Source organism: Pelodiscus sinensis, chromosome 1 (assembly GCF_049634645.1).
Source record: "Pelodiscus sinensis isolate JC-2024 chromosome 1, ASM4963464v1, whole genome shotgun sequence".
NCBI classification, from domain to species: domain Eukaryota; kingdom Metazoa; phylum Chordata; order Testudines; family Trionychidae; genus Pelodiscus; species Pelodiscus sinensis.
This window is the reverse complement of record NC_134711.1, coordinates 126,396,024-126,416,052: the sequence shown is the minus strand read 5'-3', so window position 1 is coordinate 126,416,052 and position 20,029 is coordinate 126,396,024. Positions and strand designations below refer to the sequence as shown.

Genomic DNA, 20,029 nt, shown 5'->3' with positions numbered 1-20,029 from the left:
TGTTGTAAGACAGAAATAGATCATCCTACTTCTGTACACATACAGAACTGGTATTTAGTAAACAAGTATCAAAGGGAGAAGGATTTGAGCCAACACAACACCATCCCTCCCTTCCACTCCACAGATAACCCTCTGTATAAACTCCACACATTTGTAGCTGTGTAGCAGGCACAGAGAAGGCAAATATGAGAAAAGGGTGCTGTCCACAGGACCATTCCCCAGTAAATGCTGGAAAAGAAGTAACACTGCCACAGCTGACAGTAGTGGCTTGGCAGGGCGTTTCTGGCCCTGCCCAGGAATTCTCTAGGCCCCTGAAGGAATGCCCTGGCCCTCTAGAGTGTACCCGGAGCTCGAAATAAGCTACACAATTTGAGCAATGCCAATTGTGTAGCTTATTTCGACTCAATTTTGAAATAAGTTATTTTGAAATTTGGTGCTGTCTGCACAGCACTTATTTCAAAACAAATCACTATTCGGAAACACCCCTTACTCCTCATGAAATGAGGTTTACAGGGACATCAGAATAGCAAATCCGTTATATTTTGAAGTAACAGGTGCGCTCAAAAGACGTGGAATAGCTATTTCAGGAGTGTAGACATAGCCTCATAAAGGTTCATAGCTCAACCTGATATCCCGATAAATCTGTGAACATCACAGGATCAGGAGATCTCAGACCCCACAGCTGTTCTACATGATGAAGCTATTGCAGAGTCCATGCATGACATGAACTTTCCATCTAACTCGGTCCCTCCCCTTAATGAAAACCATGTAGACATGGTATGATCCGGGGTTGTACACCTCACTCCCATCACAGCCCCTGCCTTTATTTTAGAAGTTGTGCAAATTGCAGTCCTCCTTCACAGACTCGCTACCTGCGGCAGCTCCTTTACATGATATTTTCTTTCATGCATGTATCCGCCTCTCCTCACATCTCTTTCCCTACTTTACTGCACTTCCTGTCTTATGCTGTTTCTCCAGTGTCCCGCTTTCTCCTTGACCCAGCCCTTTTCCTTCAGCTCAATTATAACAGCCATTAAGCACTGCTGTTCCTTGTGATGAAGTGAGCGTAGACAGCAGGACCCCCAACGGCTCCTGCTTTCATCAATCACTGCGAAACCCTGCATTTTGCAAGACAGTTCACTCTGTCATTCCCATAATGTCTCATCAAATGGATTCTCAAATCTCCAAAATCCTACCACCTCTTCCCTCAGAGTATGTCTAGACTGCATCCCCCTGTTGGCAGAGGAATGCAGATTAGGCAGGTCTACATTGCAAATGGGACAGGGATTTAAAAATCCCATACCTAATTTGCAGAAAAATGGCCGCCACGTTCTGCCAACTCAGCACTTTGTCGGCAAAAAGCCGCAGTCTAGAGGGGGATCTGTTGAGGAAAAAAAGGATTTTTCGACAGATCCTGTAAACCTGCCAACAAAATGCTGAGTCGGCAGAACGCGGCAGCCATTTTTATGCAAATTAGGCACGGGATATTTAAATCCCTGCCTCATTTGCAATGTCGACCTGCCTAATCTGCATCCCTCTGCCAACAGAGGGATGAAGTCTAGACATACCCTTAGTGTTGGCTCTGCTGTCTGTCCTCTATTACTGTCAAGAACTATTTCATAGGGCAAGTCTACACAGCAGAGCTAAAGTCGAATTAAGCTACACAACTTCAGCCTCATCAATTGCATAGCTTAAGTCAAAATAGCTTCTTTGGGCTTTTGGCACTGCCTACATTGCAGGAAGTCTGAGGTAGAGCACTCTTCCTCTGACTTCCTTTATTCCTCGTAAAATGAGGATTACAAGAGTCGGAGTAGGAAGTCCTCCACCGCAACATTACTTTGACATTAGGTCAAAATAACTGCTTGTAGTGTAGACATGGACTATGTTATTTCAGAATAATGTCAGTTATTCCAAAATAACGGTGCTGTGTAGATGTATCCATACTGTTCAGCCTAAACGTTTCTTTTTCCACAACACAAAACCATTGCTTCCTTGCACTACTCTGTGAAGCCAGGAATAGCATTTGTTTCTTTCCCAATACTGTCATACCTGGAAGCTCACATTTAATCAAAGATCTGTTTACTGCTAGATCTTTTCCAAATTCAGAGATTTCATTACAGCTTTTCCCCCACCTTGTATTTGTGCCATTTATTTCTCTTCACTGGATAGAAAGGACCAACTAGTGAATAGGAGACAGCCTGAGACTAGAATGACCCTGCACTCACCACCTGCCTTAGTGCGAGGCTTCACATGTGATCTTGGAGAAATTGCTGACAGCTCTGTATCTCAATTCCCCATCTGTACCTCCTTTCCTCTAAGGGCTTTTAAGTGGTTCTCAGAGATTATAGTGATGAGTGCTGTATAGGAGCATAATTTTATGACTAGAGTCTCTTGTGCAGACCTCAATAGCAGAAAGTCCAGTGCAAGACGGAGTGTTGGTAGAGCAAGGTACCTGTACTCTTTCCTTCCACTGGAATCTGATGCTGGCCAAAGCAACCCCAAAACGGGCAGTGCTACTGAGCGAGCTGCATGGCCACAAGACACATCCCTGAAAGCCTCCATACGTGAAGCTACTATAGACTTTGCAGCAGAGATAAATGCTTCTTTCCCCTGGATTATTGCAGTTCATTATATCTATGAATGCAAATCAATTGCCCAGTGCTGGAAAAGCTTCATTTAGTTCAGAGTGCTGAAGTTTCCTACTCAACCACACCAGCCTCCAATGGCATGACAGCTCAGTGCTCTACTTTATGGCTATGTCTACACTGAAGACTTTTTGCGCAAGAACTGTTTTGTGCAAGAGTTCTTGCACAAAAGGTCTTGCACAAGAGCGCGTCCACACTGCCACATGAAGCCTCTATCTTGACATTAATGTGTCTCCATCATGACTTTAGAGAGGCATCTCTATGCCCACTCTTCTTTGAGTGGCTCTGAACAGAGGCTGAAAACAAAAGTGCCCCTATGATGATAACTTCTCTGAGGTCAACACTCTTCTCAAAATGCAGGGTAGATGGGATTTTAAGTCACAAAGGCTGTATCAGTATTAGCACATGTACTAATGGTTGGAAACCAGTGCTTTAATGTTAGACAACCTGTCCTAACAGGTGAGTTATAAATAGGTATCTCACCAATCAATTACAAGGGAAATGGAAGGAACATATGGATGGAAGCAAACTGTACCAGAAAGAGAAAAGTTTCATTTGCACTGAAGTGAGTGCTAGCCATGCTTAACATGATTTGAAATCTAGAGCTATTTGCTCTCTCTCTAGTGTTTTTTAGTCTTATACTTAGTGCCAGCATTCATCTGCTTGAACATATCACTTCTATTTTACAGTCTTTACAATGACCCAGTGAAATTCTATTTTGATTTTAAGGTTTTATCACTTCATTTTAAGGCAGTCAACAGTCATAGGTCATACATAGTCTTTTGTCACCATATGTTCCTGCACCTTCCTGAACTGATGTCAACTGAAACAGGTAATATTTAATCTCTTGGAGCTATAAATGTAGGTCCTTGGGAGTTAGAAACCTTTGTTTCATGGCTAGTGATTGCAGAATTCTCACTGTTTAGCCTTTTATTTTCTTAAAAGTAAGCACTGACACGTTTTAAACATTTCATTGTAAACATCTTGCAACTCTTGGGTAAGGGGAAGGAGGTTGTGCAGTTGCACCTTATTGTAGTGCTTATTGAGTGCAATAATATTTTATAAATAGATAACTCTTTGGCTGTTTTCTTTCTGGCTGCTTTATGTTGCTTTTCTTCTTTTTAGATTAGGTTCCTTTTCACAACCGCAAATAAAATTCACTTTGAATGGCAGTTCTGATTGATTCTAAATATTCTACATCTAGAGGAAACTTTACAGGTTAGAGGAGTGGAAAACAACACCTATGCTCTAATCCTGGCAGTTCTGCTGACTTGCTAGGCCTTTGGGCAAATCGCTCTGTGCCTCTGCTGCCTCACCTGTACAATGGGGATACTGATTCCCAACCATGTAAAGCTCTCTGAGGTCTTTAGATGCAAAATACAATTGATGAATTCAGTATTATTATCATATCTATAGTAGCCCAGTGTCTGAGAGTCTGTAACGCCGAAATGCTGGCTGTTCCCTCTGGGTGGCCCGTGCTGCATGGAGAATTCGGGGCCCAAACGGCCCAGCTGAACAGTGCAGAAGTCAGCCGAGTGCCACGGAGAGAGGGGAAGGGGGGGCAGGGGCGGTGATGTGCGGTGTGACAGCAGCTCCAGGCCCCGGCCCCTGGCTGTGAATGTCACCGCCCTGCCTCCCTTCGCCTCCCGCCGTGGCGCTTGGCTGACTTCTGCGCCCCTCAGCCAGGCCGCCGCGTGGGAGCAAGTGGTGCAAGCGACCATTTGGGCTCCACGCAACCCATGCAGGAAGGGGAGTGTGGGGCCCAAACAGCTGTTTGGGCTCTGTGGTCCCCCGAGTGAGAGGCAGGAGTGGGAGGAGAAAAGAAAGAGAGAGGCAGGAGGCGGAGGAGAGCTGAGAGAGAGAGCGGGGGAGGCAGTAGGAGGAGGAGAGAGAGAGATGGAGCGAGAGACCGGAGACTCAGGAGAGAAGACCGATGTGGAGGAGAGACCTGAAAATCCCGTCTTATGACGGGCTAATTGGCTAGTTATTAATAATTACAGAAGGACATATTTTATGAAATAGACTGCTACAACACCCATAAAAACCATGTCATATGTGCAGTAACTGAAACTACATATTGGCCCCTTATGTGAAATGTTATACACAATTATTTCCCTTGCCCAGGTGATTAGTATGTGCAGAATTCATTTCAATACTTGCATCTGCAACATCTTGGTTTCAAAGAGAAACTGAGGGTATGTCTACACTACCCCCCTAGTTCGAACTAGGGGGGGTAATGTAGTCATACGGAGTTGCAAATGAAGCCCGGGATTTGAATATCCCAGGCTTCATTTGCATAAAGCCGGCTGGCGCCATTTTTAAATGCCGGCTAGTTTGGACCCCGTGCCGCGTGGCTACACGCGGCACAGACTAGCTAGTTCGGATTAGGCTTCCTATCCAAACTAGCTGTACGCCTGGAACGAGGTGGAACGAGGTGTACAGCTAGTTTGGATTAGGAAGCCTAATCCGAACTAGCTAGTCCGTGCCGCATGTAGCCGCGCGGCACGGGGTCCGAACTAGCCAGCATTTAAAAATGGCGCCGGCCGGCTTTATGCAAATGAAGCCCAGGATATTCAAATCCCGGGCTTCACTTGCAACTCCGTATGACTACATTACCCCCCCTAGTTCGAACTAGGGGGGTAGTGTAGACATACTCTTAGAGACATTCCTTAAAAAGAGTATTTTCTGTCCTAGGACTTCTTTCCACTGTGGGGTGGATCAATACTGCAGCGACTGATCCACCAGTGGTCAATTTAGTGAGTCTAGTAAAGACCCACTAAATCAACTGCTAATCACTCTCCGGTCAAATCCGGTACTCCAGCAGAACGAGATGAGTAAGGGGTGTCAACAAGAGAATTTTTTCTGTTGACCCCTGCAGTGTGGACTCCATAGTAAGTAGATCTAAGCTATGTCAATATGAGTTACACTATTGATGTAACTCAAATTGCATACCTTAGATTGATTTGTCCTTGTAGTGTAGTCTTGCCGTTAGTTTTCTCCTCTCTCTTATGACAGGCTGTGCTTTCCTTGTGCACCTCTCCTCCTTCTTCTTTCTTAAGACAATAACTAATTTGTCTTCTTCCCTTCCTCCGTTTACTGAGCCAGTTTCCTTACAAAGGCTTATGCGCTTATTTCAGACCTGCTGAGACAGTGAGTTCACAGAAGTCCGTGCCTTGCAAACAGTCTTGACAGAGTGAGCATCAGAGTGCTGATCCCTTGAAAGGCCTTTGACTCAAAATCAGCCCAGAAAGATAAGATGTGGGGACTCAAAGGCATCCCAAAGTCCTTTGCTTTGATATCAGCCCAATTAGCATGCTGGGAAAATCCCACCCTGAGAAAATCCTCAGCTGCTTGATGAAGGCAGCTTTAAGTCTCCATTGCACTGCTGGAGTGATGGAAAGAGGACGGAACCAAGCCCAAATCTCATCCATTTTACTCAAGCCAATGGTCACATTGGGACTGAACCACCTCTCATAGACTCTTGTATAGACACTTGTCTAATTCAAGAACAACTCCACTGAAGTGTATGCAGAAGGAGAATTCAGACGGCTGACTTCTGCAAGATTGCTCACATGACAAAAGCAATCACAATTTAACTATGGGCTTTGGTTCAGTTCTTTAGCAATGAGGGAAGCACTGAAACCCTTGTTTCATTTTTCCAGTGACAGAGTAGAATCCTAATCAGATTCCTGAACCTCTAGGAATCTCTCTTTTACAAAATTAGCTTTTACTAAAGTTAAAATGCTCGACATCTAGCACAACAGAAACACCAATAAAATACCCTGCTTCATCCCAAAAAAAAAAAAAAAGGAGTATATTCCCGTCACTTTCATTTGTAAAACTGGAGCAGAATGGAACAACTTGTGATGTCTCTCAAACAGATGGCTCTGGCAGGAGGATCTGGCACTGAGGCGGAGAGCATGCTCGAATCCCTTTCTCCGGCTGAATAAATGGTTCCTTCCCCTTCTATGGTTCAGGTGGGCAGTCAAGTTGAGTTGACAGGCTGACGTCAATGCCAGGGCAGAGCATGGTTTTGAACAGGAAAGCAGAATTTATTCCCACACTTGATTATTTTTAAAATGTATGTGATCACAGAGACAACATCCACAGTAATAATAAGGGAGCTTTGTACTTAGAGCCAGATTGTGCCTATATTAGGCACAGGCCCACACTGGGAGCAGTGTGGCTCTGCAATATCCAAAAGGGAGTTAGAAGAGGAATTGTGCCCCAGGGAGCAGCTTACTGCCTGCAGCTTAGCTTCCCACAGCGCTGTCCCTTAGGAAGACGCAGTATGTGCCTACATCTGTGGCAGACAGAATACAATCAGTAAGGGTGTACAGGGGGAGCCTGTCTGTCCCCCACACTCCCATTTCTATCTAATGGCATTTCTGTTATGTGCACCACCATACTATCTAAGCACCTAACAGAAACTCTTCCCATAGCATATTCCCTTCTTCCCTCAAGAAAGTCTGGAGAATTTTGTTTTATTGTTTTCCTTCTCAACTTTTCATCTTCTTTCTCTCACTCTTCCTTTCCTCTCTACTCCTACTTTCTATTACCACTGCATGGCTGTGGGAAAAATAAACTGCACCTCTTTATCCCCTAGAACATAAGAATGGCCACACTGGGTCAGACCAAAGGTCCATCCAGTCTAGTACCCTGTCTGCCACCAGTGGCCGATGCCAGGTGTCCCAGAGGGAGTGAATCGAACAGGTAATGATCAAGCAATCTCTCTCCTGCCATCCATCTCCACCCTCGGATGAACAGAGGCTAGGGACACCATTCCTTAGCCATACTGGCTAATAGCCATTTATGGACTTAACCTCCATGAATTTATCTGTTCTCTTTTAAACCCTGTTATAGTCCTAGCCTTCACAACCTCCTCAGGCAAGGAGTTCTACAGTTTGACTATGTGCTATGTGAAGAAGAACTTCCTTTTATTTGTTTTAAACCTGCTGCCCATTAGTTTCATTTGGTGGTCCCTAGTTTTTATATTATGGGAACAAGTAAATAACTTTTCCTTAGTCACTTTCTCCACACCACTCATGATTTTATATACCTCTATCATATCCCCCCTTAGTCTCTTCTTTTCCAAGCTGAAAAATCCCAGTCTCTTTAATCTCTCCTCATATGGGACCTGTTCTAAACCCCTTATCATTTTAGTTGCCCTTCTCTGAACCTTTTCTTAATGCCAGTATATCTTTTTTGAGATGAGGAGACCACATCTGTATGCATGTATTTATATAAGAGCAATAATATATTCTCTGTCTCATTCTCTATCCCTTTTTAAATTATTCCTAACATCGTTTGCTTTTTTGACTGCTGCTGCACACTGCATGGACGTCTTCAGAAAACTATCCATGATGATTCCAAGATCTCTTTCCTGATTAGTTGTAGCTAAATTAGCCCCCATCGTACTATATGTATAGTTGGGGTTATTTTTTCCAATGTGTATTACACCTTATATTTATCCACATTAAATTTCATTTACCATTTTGTTGCCCAGTCACTTAGTTTGGTGAGATCTTTTTGAAGTTCTTCACAGTCTGCTTTGGTCTTAACTATCTTGAGCAGTTTAGTATTGTCTGCAAACTTTGCCACCTCACTGTTTACCCCTTTCTCCAGAACATTTATGAATAAGTTGAATAGGATTGGTCCTAGGACTGACCCTTGGGGGACACCACTAGTTACCCCTCTCCATTCTGAAAATGTACCATTTATTCCTACCCTTTGTTTTCTGTCTTTTAACCAGTTCTCAGTCCATGTAAGGCTCTTCCCTCTTATCTCATGACAACTTCCTTTATTTAAAAGCCTTTGGTTAGGGACCTTGTCAAAGGCTTTCTGAAAATCTAAGTCTACTATAGCCACTGGATCCCCTTTGTCCATATGTTTGTTGACCCCTTCAAAGAACTCTAATAGATTAGTAAGACAGGATTTCTCTTTACAGAAACCATGTTGACTTTTGCCCAACAAATTATGTTCTTCTATGTGTCTGACAATTTTATTCTTTACTATTGTTTCAACTAATTTGCCCGGTACTGACATTAGACTTACCTGTCTGTAACTGCTGGGATCACCTCTAGGGCCCTTTTTAAATATTGGCATTACATTAGCTATCTTCCAGTCACTGTGTACAGACGCTGATATAAAGGACAGGTTACAAACCAGAGTTAATAGTTCCACAATTTCACGTTTGAGTTCTTTCAGAACTCTTGGGGGAATGCCATCTGGTCCCAGTGACTTGTTACTGTTAAGTTTTTCTATTTGTTCCAAAACCTCCTCTAATGACACTTCAATCTGTGACAAGTCCTCAGATTTGTCACCTACAAAGGGTGGGTCAGGTTTGGGAATCTCCCTAACATCCTCAGCCATGAAGATTGAAGCAAAGACTCTCCTGGAGTGCCAGCAGGGAGCAATCCCTGCACTCAGGAAAGAACAGGGATTATCTCTGTGCCTGGTCCGGGCATGGATCCTTGTACCTTCCGCCCTCTTATTCACCTGCATACTCTGGCTGTTTGTGTTTTAAAACTGTTAAGAGTGATTGAAGAATCTGAGTTTTAAGAATCTTCTTCGGTTCAAAAAAAAAGGGGGGGGGGAGGCTGTTAAAATGCACCTTAACTTCCAAGACTCCTCAGGGGCTATAATTCAAAATATGAGGAGAATCTTAGTGTGTGAAAAAGCAGAATTCCCCCTCCCCGCCTATCTTACAAAAGCTCAGCCATATGGAAGTGACGCATGCATCACACCGATTATATCATCACCAGGTATTTCACTTGTTTCAGATCCACATTTACCTCCATCCCACACAAGTCGGGTGTTGTCTAGTTACTGTTTAGAATAAAATATTGTCATGACATATGTAAAATCTTCAAACTAATGCCATAGCAAGTTTTATGAGTGGTAAAGAAACTCTGCCTGAAAGATAGCTTCCTTTCCTGTGTCCTAGTTTATGCTGTGTTTCTATTTACAATATGGGGCTTAGATATTTAGGCCAGATGATTCTTTTACCTGGGTGTAAAATTGGAATAACTCCTTTGAGGTCAGTTGAATTACAGTGGCGTAAAGCTCAGTTAAATGAGAGGAGAATGTGGCCCACAGTATACACAGCGATAAGGAAGCTGCATTTCTGTAACAAACCTTTAAATTCTCCTCTTAAGCCCGAAAGGGACAGGGATGCAGAGCACAGGAGCAGTAAGGAGCAGGATTACCTGCTGCAGTTCTTGATCTGCTGTGGGACCCAGTCCCAGCCAGCCCTGCCAGTAACTTAACTGGGCTAGCCAGGGGAACAATAAAACCCAGACAGCCAGGAGTTGTCTCTTATATGACTCTAACTGCACCACAGTGCAAGAAGGCAATGGACTCTCTATTAGGCCGTGTTTACACTAGAAAATTATTTTGAATTTACTAAATTTGACATATGCACTCCCGATTTAACAAATTCGAACCTGCATGTCCTCACTAAGGGGAAGCATCAAAATTGGTCTAAAATAGTGCATCCATACAGAACAGAGCCTGCCTCAGACTTCGAGCCCCTGGAAGCACTCTGGGGAGTGCACCAGGAGGGTAGATACTTCCTATGGCTGCAACTGGTGCTTCTTTTTCAAGTGATGATCCTGAGGGGGCTCTACTGTTGGTCTCAGGCTCATCCCGGTGCTGCAGATTGGAGACTTTTATGAGCAGTATCGGCGCGGGAGGGACATGTGCTGTTCACGCCTTTTGGAGTTCACACGTGTGCCGCCAGGCTCCCCTCAAGTCCTTCGTTGCCACCCTTGGCTGGAGACGGAGCTCCAACCTCTCTCCTTCTCTGTATCTAGAGATTGAGTTATACTGTAGTTAAATACTGTTCTGTTTTTCATTCTAATAGTTAGTAAGAGTCACTAAAAAAAATTTATTGTACACAGTTAATTAGCAGTTGTAAATAGTTACCGCACAGTCCCTCAGGGGCAGCACGCCATGAGCGGCGAGCCCATCAGGCCTTTACTTAGAAAAAAAAAGAGAGAACAAGAACAACATAAAAGCATGGAGACAATGTTGAATAACAAAATGCTGTGCTTCTTGGGATTCAAAAATTGTGAGAAATCCCGTGAACCTATGCCCGCTTCAGATGGCGACAGCTCCTGTATTCGCTGTCTAGGTGAAGCAGGTGCCAGATCCAGAACTGAGACCCAGAACCCCTATGATTCTTCATTGCAACATTGCTTTCGCTCTCCTCTATCCCTTTTGGACGCTCCTCTTCCACCACGATCACCTGTTCTGTCTCACTGCAGTGACTACCAAAGGTGGACCAAAATGACCGCAGCAGTGTGTTTTCTTTTCAACATTCCTCTCCAGCAAGAGCCCACACATTGTACGAAGGACACGCCAAGATGCGTATTTTTGCATAACTATACACCCAGGGAACAGGCATTTTCTCCATTTCATGGTTCCTTCAGATCACTTCCAATACAGAGGCTTCCACATAAATAACCTATAGTCCTCCCCACCTTCTGCCCAAAGCCTCATGCCTCCCGAGAGGAGGCTATACTACATATGCTGGATGTCAGAAGAGCACTTTCATTCTATGTAGACCGGACATGACCCTTCCATAAATCACAGATGCTGTTCATTTTGCAGCTCAGTGTTCCGGGATGCCACTCTCCTCCCAGCATTTCTCCAAACTGGTAACATCTTGCATCATCCAATATTATTCATTCCAGGACAGACCTCTCCTTATACTCCCCATGGCACACTCTACTTGGGCAGTGGTGACATCAACAGCTTTTCTAAAATGAGTCCTGCTCCAAGAAATATGCCATGCGGTTACCTGGTCCTCTAACCACACATTCATGAGGCATTATGCAATCCCTACACAGACTGACATAAGTGCCATAGTAGCCAATGTGATTCTCTCATCCACGTGTGGCACCTAGCCGAAACCCACCTATCACTTGTTTGGGTACCGCTGTGTAGTCACCAACAGTAGAGCACTCATGGGCTACGTCTAGACTGCATCCCTCTGTAAACAGAGGGATGCAAATCAAGCATGTCGAAATTGCTAATGAAGCTGGGATTTAAATATTCCATGCCTCATTAGCATAAACATGGCTGCCGCTTTTTTTCGAAATGGAGTTTTTTCGAAAAAATGGCAGTCTAGACGCGGATCTGTTGAAAATAAAGCCTTTTTCAACAGATCCTATATTCCTCAAAAAATGAGGGCAGGGAGGGGATCTAGCAGGCAACCTCTCAGAGAATACAGCTTTCACTCCTCAGCTGACCCAGGCTGGGATGCAGGGGAGGCATGGCATGGAACTGCTATGAAAGTGTGATGTCTTTTATTTTCTATGTACGGCATCTTATATTTCTACACAGCTCTCCCTGGGCCTGATTCTGTCTTGTGGAGTAGCCCCTTTATCATGCACCAGTGGGATAAAAAGGTTGTAAATGATCCCCCAGAATATCCTGTGTAAGGGAGCTTTCCCACCCATTTAGCATTGCTTCAGTGACCCTACCTTAGTCCTTGTCCTGCTGTAGAGGGGTGCATTGGAGACAAGCAAAGGCCAGAAAAAGATATTCAAAGGGGACTGGTGTGTGTGTGTGTGTGTGTCCCTCTGTCCCCCTCAACAGACAATGGGCAGCAAAAGCTTAAAACTTATTCTGCTGTGTTCTCACAAATAGACATTCCTGCCCAGAATGCAGGCATAGGATAGTGCTACAAAAATAAATAAGAATGACACAGTACAAGTGAACTCCTGAGTGTAGGGTTCAGCAACCATTTTCTTCCCCAAGCTCAGTGTGCACAGTGTCAACACACATATATACTATGACCTCTTATGAAGACTTGACTTCTTTCTCATTTTGTCATCCTCTGAGGCTGCAACCCTGACTCACGATGAGTAGTACTACTATGGTACTACCTCGTGTGCATGTAATGTCAATGGGCTGGCAAATCTAGTAAGTTTCACCAGAACTCTGACAAATTTCTTAAGCCTCAGTAGAGCCTCCAGGAAAACTAAGGAAGGTTATCCTAGCCCAACCTGGCAACCTAATGTTCCTAGTGCAACATTTAATAATGATTCTAAATTTGAGCATCAAGTTCAGAAATTCACTCCTGTGCCCTACTGTTTTGCTAAATGAATCCTGTAAACTTAATCAAAATTATCTTCCAGGTTCCATTTAGTAGCTTGCAGAAAGGCATTAGAAGTTGATAACTGTGAAGAACACCTTCAAAGAAAACCCCTAAAATAAACCATCTAATTTATAAGCAGTTTGATTGCTCAATTTTGGAAAAATTCTCCATCCTCTACTGATTATTAGAACACTCACATTGGATAGGGTTAAAAAAAAAAGAGATAAAACCCATATGAATCAAAGCCAAATCCACTCACTAAGGGGATGTCTACACCACGGGATAAGATCAAATTAAGATATGCAACTTCAGCTATGTTAATTGCCTTCAGCTATGTTAAATACTTGAACTCAACTTTTGGCGCTGTTCACAGTGCAAGAAGATGAAGGGAGAACACTCTCCCTTTGAATTCCCTTTCTCCTAGTGGAAGCAGGACTACTGGCATCTACTGGAACGCCACCTCTCAGTTTGAATCAACGTATCTTCACTAGACCCGTAATTCAAACTCTGGAAGATCGACAGAGGCAGCTTCGATCTTCTCTATAGTGTAGACGTATCTAACTGATGTAGGTGAGGAAAAAGTTCCCCTGTGGGCAAGTTATTCCATAATTGTTACTCTGGAGTTTCTCGCATCTTCCTCTGAAGCATCTGATACTGGGTGAGGTGAATCAAGGATGGGAATTCAATATTCCCATTAGCCTGTAAGGAACTGTAAGCCTAGGAACATGTCTTGTGGAGGAGAGGAAATGGGAATTGTATTCATGCGTTTTCCTATTTAAAACAAAAAGATTCTCTTATAATCGGTGTCAAGAAGGCAAGCAGAGTCATTGGGCACAATCTTATCTTGTGTGTTTTGTTTGGGGTGGGGGGAGAATTCTTTGTTCTTGCAATGTGTACTGAGTAAAGGGATGTGCAGTGTCCATCTTGAAGTGAGGGGGAGGTGGTGCATCTTAGCAATCTTCTGAGGGTTGCCAGGTATCTGGTTTTCTGCTGGAATGTGTGGTGAAAAACGGATCCTGGTGGCGCTGCAGCCTGGATCATTAAAAGTCCAGTCAGTGGCACAGCAGGAGTTCACGGATAAGGCAGGCTACTTCCTGCCCTGGCTTCAGGGATGACCAGGGTGGGAAGGCTCCATATGCTGCCCTCACGCCCACAGGCACTGATCCCACTGCTTTCATTGGCCAGGAACAGCGACCAATGGGAGCTTCAGGAGCAGCATCTCTGAGCATGAGGGCAGCAGGTGGAGCGTTGCTGGCCACCCGCCATGCACCTGGGAGCCACAGTAAGCATTGCTGGGATCCCACCCCCACAACCTCTGTGCCCGAGCCTGGATTACTCTCCTGCATCCCAAACACCTCATTCCTGGCCCCACACCAGAGCCTATACTCCCAGGTGGAGCCAGCATCCCTTCCTGAACTCTGAAACACTGGGTATGTCTAGATTACATGGCTCCGTCGATGGAGTCATGTAGATGAGTTTACTAGACATAGGAAAATGAAGTGGTGATTCAAACTGAGAGGGGGCATTCCATGGGTCTGGACTTAATGCATCCGAGGGAACTGAGGGAGTTGGCAAATGTCATCAAGGAGCCTTTGGCCATTATCCTTGAAAAGTCGTGGAGGTTGGGAGAAATCCCGGATGATTGGAAAATGGCAAATGTAGTGCCCATCTTCAAAAAAGGGAAGAAGGATGATCCAGGGAACTATAGGCCGATCAGTCTTACCTCGGTCCCTGGAAAAATCATGGAAGGGATCCTTAAGAAATCCATTTTGAGGCACCTGGAAGAGAGGAAAGTGATTAGGAATAGTCAGCATGGATTCAAAAAGGGAAAGTCGTGCCTGACCAATCTGATTAGCTTCTATGATGAGGTAACTGGCTCTGTGGACATGGGTAAGTCAGTGGATGTGATATACCTTGACTTCAGCAAGGATTTTGATACGGTCTCCCACAATATTCTTGCCAGCAAGTTAAGGGAACGTGGATTGGATAAATGGACGGTAAGATGGATAGAAGGATGGCTAGAAGGCCAGGTCCAGCGGGTAGTGATCAACGGCTCAATGTCAGGATGGCGGTCGGTTTCTAACGGAGTGCCCCAAGGTTCTGTTCTAGGACCGGTTTTGTTCAACATCTTTATTAATTACCTGGATGAGGGGATGGATTGCACCCTCAGCAAGTTTGTGGATGATACTAAGCTAGGGGGAGAGGTAGATATGCTTGAGGGCAGATATAGGGTCCAGAGTGACTTAGACAAATTGGAGGATTGGGCCACAAGAAATCTGATGAAGCTCAACAAGGACAAGTGCAGAGTCCTGCACTTGGGACGGAAGAATCCCAAGCATTGTTACAGGCTGGGGACCAACCAGTTAAGAAGTAGTTCTGCAGAAAAGGACCTTGGGTTTACAGTGGATGAGAAGCTAGATATGAGTCAACAGTGTGCCCTTGTAGTCAAGAAGCCTAATGGCATATTAGGTTGCATTAAAAGGAGCATTGCCAGCAGATCCAGAGATGTTGTTATTCCCCTTTATTCGGTTCTGGTGAGGCCACATCTGGAGTATTGTGTCCAGTTCTGGGCCCCCCACTACAAAAAGGATGTGGACGCATTGGAGAGGGTCCAGCGGAGGGCAACCAAAATGATTAGGGGGCTGGAGCATATGACCTATGAGGAGAGACGGAGGGAGTTGGGTCTGTTTAGTCTGCAGAAGCGAAGAGTGAGGGGGGATTTGATAGCAGCCTTCAACTTCCTGAAGGGAGGTTCCAAAGAGGATGGAGAGAGGCTGTTCTCAGTAGTGACAGATGGCAGAACAAGGAGCAATGGTCTCAAGTTGTGGTGGGAGAGGTCCAGGTTGGATATTAGGAAAAACTATTTCACTAGGAGGGTGGTGAAGCACTGGAATGGGTTACGTAGGGAAGTAGTGGAGTCTCCATCCCTAGAGGTGTTTAAGTCTCGGCTTGACAAAGCCCTGGCCGGGTTGATTTAGTTGGGATTGATCCTGCCTAGAGCAGGGGGCTGGACTTGATGACCTTCTGAGGTCTCTTCCAGCTCTATGGTTCTATGATTCTAAGTGGCAATTTAAATAATCGCCGCTTCATTTACATTAAAATGGCTGCCGCGCTGTGCCAATCAGCTGTTTGGCGACACAGCGGGGCACTCTGGATGCTCCGCGGTCGACAACGGAAGCCTTTGTTGACTGCTCCGTTATGCCTTGTGAAATGAGGTTTACTGGAGCGGTCGACAAAGGCTTCCCTTGTCGACCGCGGAGCATCCAAACTGCCCCGCTGTGTCGCCAAACAGCTGATCGGCACAGCGTGGTGGCCATTTTTATGTAAATGAAGCAGCAATTATTTAAATAGTCGCTTTATTTTCCTGTCTAGTAAACTCATCTACATGGCTCCGTCAACGGAGCCATGTAGTCTAGACATACCCACTGAGTCCCAGACTGAAGCTGCCTGCTGTACTCCAAGCCCTCCTCCCCAGCCCCACCACTGAATCTTCATTCCCAGCAGAAGCCCTCGCTCCCCTTTCGCCCCCCAGCCCTCTGCTCCAGCCAGGTGAAAGTGAGTGAAGGTTGGGAAGAGCAAGTGATAGTGATGGAGGAATGGAATGAGAAGGGTTGGAGCATTGATGAAGGAGTAGGGCAGAAGTCTTTCCTGGCACAGAAGTTAAGCTAACTGGTCTGTAGTTTCCTGGGCTGTCCTTATTTTTGTTTTCAGATAGCCAATGGCTCACTTATCACCTCAGTCAATTCCTTGAGTATTCTAGGATGCATCTGATAAGGCCCTGGTGATTTGAAGACCTCTAGCTTTTCTAAGTAATTGTTCTTTTCCTGTTGTAACTTCTGAACCTACAATTTTCTTCAGCATACACTATGCCAGGTGCCCAATCGCCACCAACCAGTAAGCACCTCTGCCATTTCCACAGTTTCTGTTTTCAGCTCTTCATAATAGTGAGTCTTTGAAACTTGATGTAACATTTCACTCCTTCACTGGTATATGGAGGCTACCTCTATACTTACCGCGCTAGAGATCAATCTTCTGGCATTCAATCTAGCGGCTCTAGTAAGGACCCGCTGAATCAAATGCTGATGGCACCCCACGTTGGTGCCAGTACTCCTCGATTCACAAGGAACAAGAGAAGGCCATAGGGGCATTTGCTCCCATTGACCTCCCGCTGTGGAGATGACACCAAGCTCAGCTTAAGGTACCTCAACTCCAGCTATGTTGATTATTATTTATGTATCTTGGAGTTGCCTGCCTAGCTGACTTTTTGGGTCTAGTTTAGACCTGGCCTGAAAATACCCCATAAGGGATCTTGCTTCTGGATGCCACAAGCCCTTTTCCCGAGAGGAACTGGAGGCAGGTGGGCCTGATTTCTCTCTCACTCACGCTGCTATAGAAGAGCACTAGGGCCTCGGCCCCACACCTCGCTGCTTCCCTCCTCGCCTCAGCGTTGCGCTGCCTCCTGCATCTCGCCGCCTTGAGCCCAGGCGCTACCCGGAAAAGTAGAGGGGGCGTCCCAGCTCTGAGGCGCTTTGCCTCTTTAAGACGCTCCTGCCCAGGCTGCATACACGTGGCCGCGGAGGGGAGGGGAAGGGGGAGCCCGGGGCTGCTGCTAGGGGCTCCCGGATCCGTCGGCTCCTCGCCCGGGGGTGTCAGCGCCCTGCGCCTGGTGCGGGAGTGGCGGTGGGCGCAGGAGCCCGCGCCGGGGTAAGTGGGGGCGTGCAGCGGGGCGGAGGGGCTGCCGGGCTAGCCCCGAGGCGGCTCTGCGGCCATCTTACCGAGCAGCGCCCCAGGAGCGAAGGAAGTTTCTCAGCGCTCCTCGCAGCGGGGGTGTCTGCGGAGAGACTGACGGGGGCCATGCACCCCAGGCAGGGCAGCGCCAGCAGCGAGCGCAATGGGCTGCTGCGCGGGCCCGCTCCTGCCTCACTGACCCACCCCCTGCTCCGCTCCAGCGGGGCGCCGCTCTCCCCCTTTCCCTCTCGCTCCATGGGCTGCACGGGGGCTGCGGCGCGCCAGTGGCATCTTGGCTTCCCCCTCGGCCTGCCCCCACCCCCGACCTAGAGCTGAACTCTGCAGCCTTGAATGAGCCCCCTGCGCCATTACAGGGGTTCCCCTGCTCTCCCCAGCTGTGTCCCCTCGTTCTGCTCCTTTAGACCAGTGCTGCGACATACTGGCTCTTCCCACGTCTCCCCCTCCTACCCTCCGCCCCCAGCTCTGCTCCCTAGCTCCAGCCTGTCTCGCAAGCAGTACAGAGCTTCTCCTCAGCTCCCCAGTGATGTGCTGCTACACTCAGGGACCAGCCTTGTAGCACGAGAAGTGTTTTCCACCTTTCTTCTGCTTTCCCTTCAGAGGTGTGCTTCAGCCTTGCAACACTTCGCCCTCTTCGATTTTATTTCTTCCTACTTTGAATAGTGTGCCGTCTGCCAACTGTAAGTGAGATGTTAGTTGAAGCAAAATGCAGGACAATGTAGCACTTTAAAGACTAACAAGATGGTTTATTAGATGATGAGCTTTCGTGGGCCAGACCCACTTCCTCAGATCAAATAGTGGAAGATCTATTGATCTGAGGAAGTGGGTCTGGCCCACGAAAGCTCATCATCTAATAAACCATCTTGTTAGTCTTTAAAGTGCTACATTGTCCTGCATTTTGCTTCAACTACCCCAGACTAACACGGCTACATTTCTATCACTATTCTGAGATGTTAGTTGGCAGTTCTCATGTATATCGCTAGAAAGCGAGATCCCCAGTTAGCTGTCTAATGTTCCTTTGAGGATACAGCTTCTGTTTCCATACAGTACTGGTAACCTGCTTATGCTTGTTTAGGTGTATATTTCCTTATAAAAGTCTAGAAGGAATCCTTAAATCGGACTGACTTTGAAAAGCTAAAGGATGTCAATATCCTGGCATATTAGCAACACATTTCCTAGTGGCTGACATCAAAATCCCATTTAAAAACTGACTTTTGTTGATGTCTTAATAGAAGGATTTTAAATCTTAGAGCACGAGCGCGTCTGTTAGAAATTAAAGGATATGCTAGAAGTTAGCTTCTCATGTCCAAATAAAGTGCTAACTAATGGTTCTTATCAGCCCCTTATAACTACTCAGTCTTTAAGATGCCGCTAGACTGTTGCTTAAAAGTTTTTTTCCCTGTTACGGACTCATTCTGCTATCCCTCTGAAGCTTATCTACTCACTTTTTTCTTCCTCCCCTTCAATTCCCCCCCCCCCCCCCCTATTTTTCCTTGGATCTGGATTTCCAACACTCTGGTCATCTAAAGAAGTGGGTTGTACCCACCAAAGCTCATGATGCCATTTACATGTTTTCTTAGTCTTTAAAGTGCTACCAGACTGTTGTTTTTTAAGTATTTCCTGTTACAGACTAACTTGGCTATCCCTCTGAAGCAAATAAAAGTATTCAGTCTAACTCTCATTTGCCCTGATGTGACTGTAACTTCAGTGGAGTCACAGGCCCATACCCTTTTTAAGGGCTAGACTCTCATTTATCCTGATGTGAATCCATAGCAATTCCATTAGCACTATGCCTTTAGGATTTTCTGGAGGGGAAGGGATGTTTCTCCTCTCCTCCTACACACATATGCTCATAGGGTACCATGATGATAGCAGTATAAAATATACATTAGACTAGATTGTAGGGCACATTGAGAGGGAAGTAAATACTTCTCTTTAATATTGGTGACTGCTTTATCTGAAATTTATTTTTAAAGGGATGCTGTCAACACATTTTTATAAACAGATTTTCTTTAAAAAAAGTTTTAAAATAACTTAAGTTTATTTTAAAGAACCAGCTGTTATTCAATTTTTAAAAAAATATCCACTGTGAAAGTTTTTCTGATCCCTTGTTTGATGTTTATTTTTAGCAAGGAAGGAAACTGACTTAAGGTACTGATCCTGCAAATATATTTAGTTAGGCCAGTCCCTGCATGCCTGCAGAGAAAGTTGACTGCTTAGGTACTAATAACTGGCCCTTCAAGCGAACAGTGACTGTTTGACAGCACTCCATGTATTGTCAAAAATGTGAGCAAATCAGAAATGGGGTGGATTTAAAATGATTTTTGCTACCTTTTAAAATGATTTTTGCTACCTTTTTCAGTTAGAGCTATATTAGGTGTTGCTTGGATCTAGAGGTAGACAGCGTTCAGAGTGAAATGTGACTTTCAAGTTGATGATCCCTCTTTGAATTAAGAAAATAGGGTAATTTTATAATAAAAGAAGATTGGTCTTCTGCCAGCTATTCTCCCCCCCCCCACCCCCTTTACTGGTT

At 45.4% G+C, this 20,029-nt stretch overlaps 1 protein-coding gene across 19 annotated transcripts in view; it reads left to right on the top strand.

The window, feature by feature from the left end:
- The window catches only part of TSPAN11 (tetraspanin 11), a 271,525-nt gene that overhangs the window by 36,565 nt on the left and 214,931 nt on the right, over positions 1-20,029 (top strand). For 4 of the 19 annotated variants that reach the window (XR_012896381.1, XM_075900473.1, XM_075900462.1 and 1 more), the window contains exon 1: positions 17,238-17,454. The exons of 1 other annotated variant lie outside the window; for it this stretch is intronic. The gene's annotated coding sequence lies outside the window, so the exon portion shown is untranslated. Of the gene's footprint in view, positions 1-17,216; positions 17,455-20,029 lie in introns of those variants that run through there. 14 more of the 19 variants (XM_075900511.1, XM_075900531.1, XM_075900524.1 and 11 more) reach the window with 10 other exon arrangements.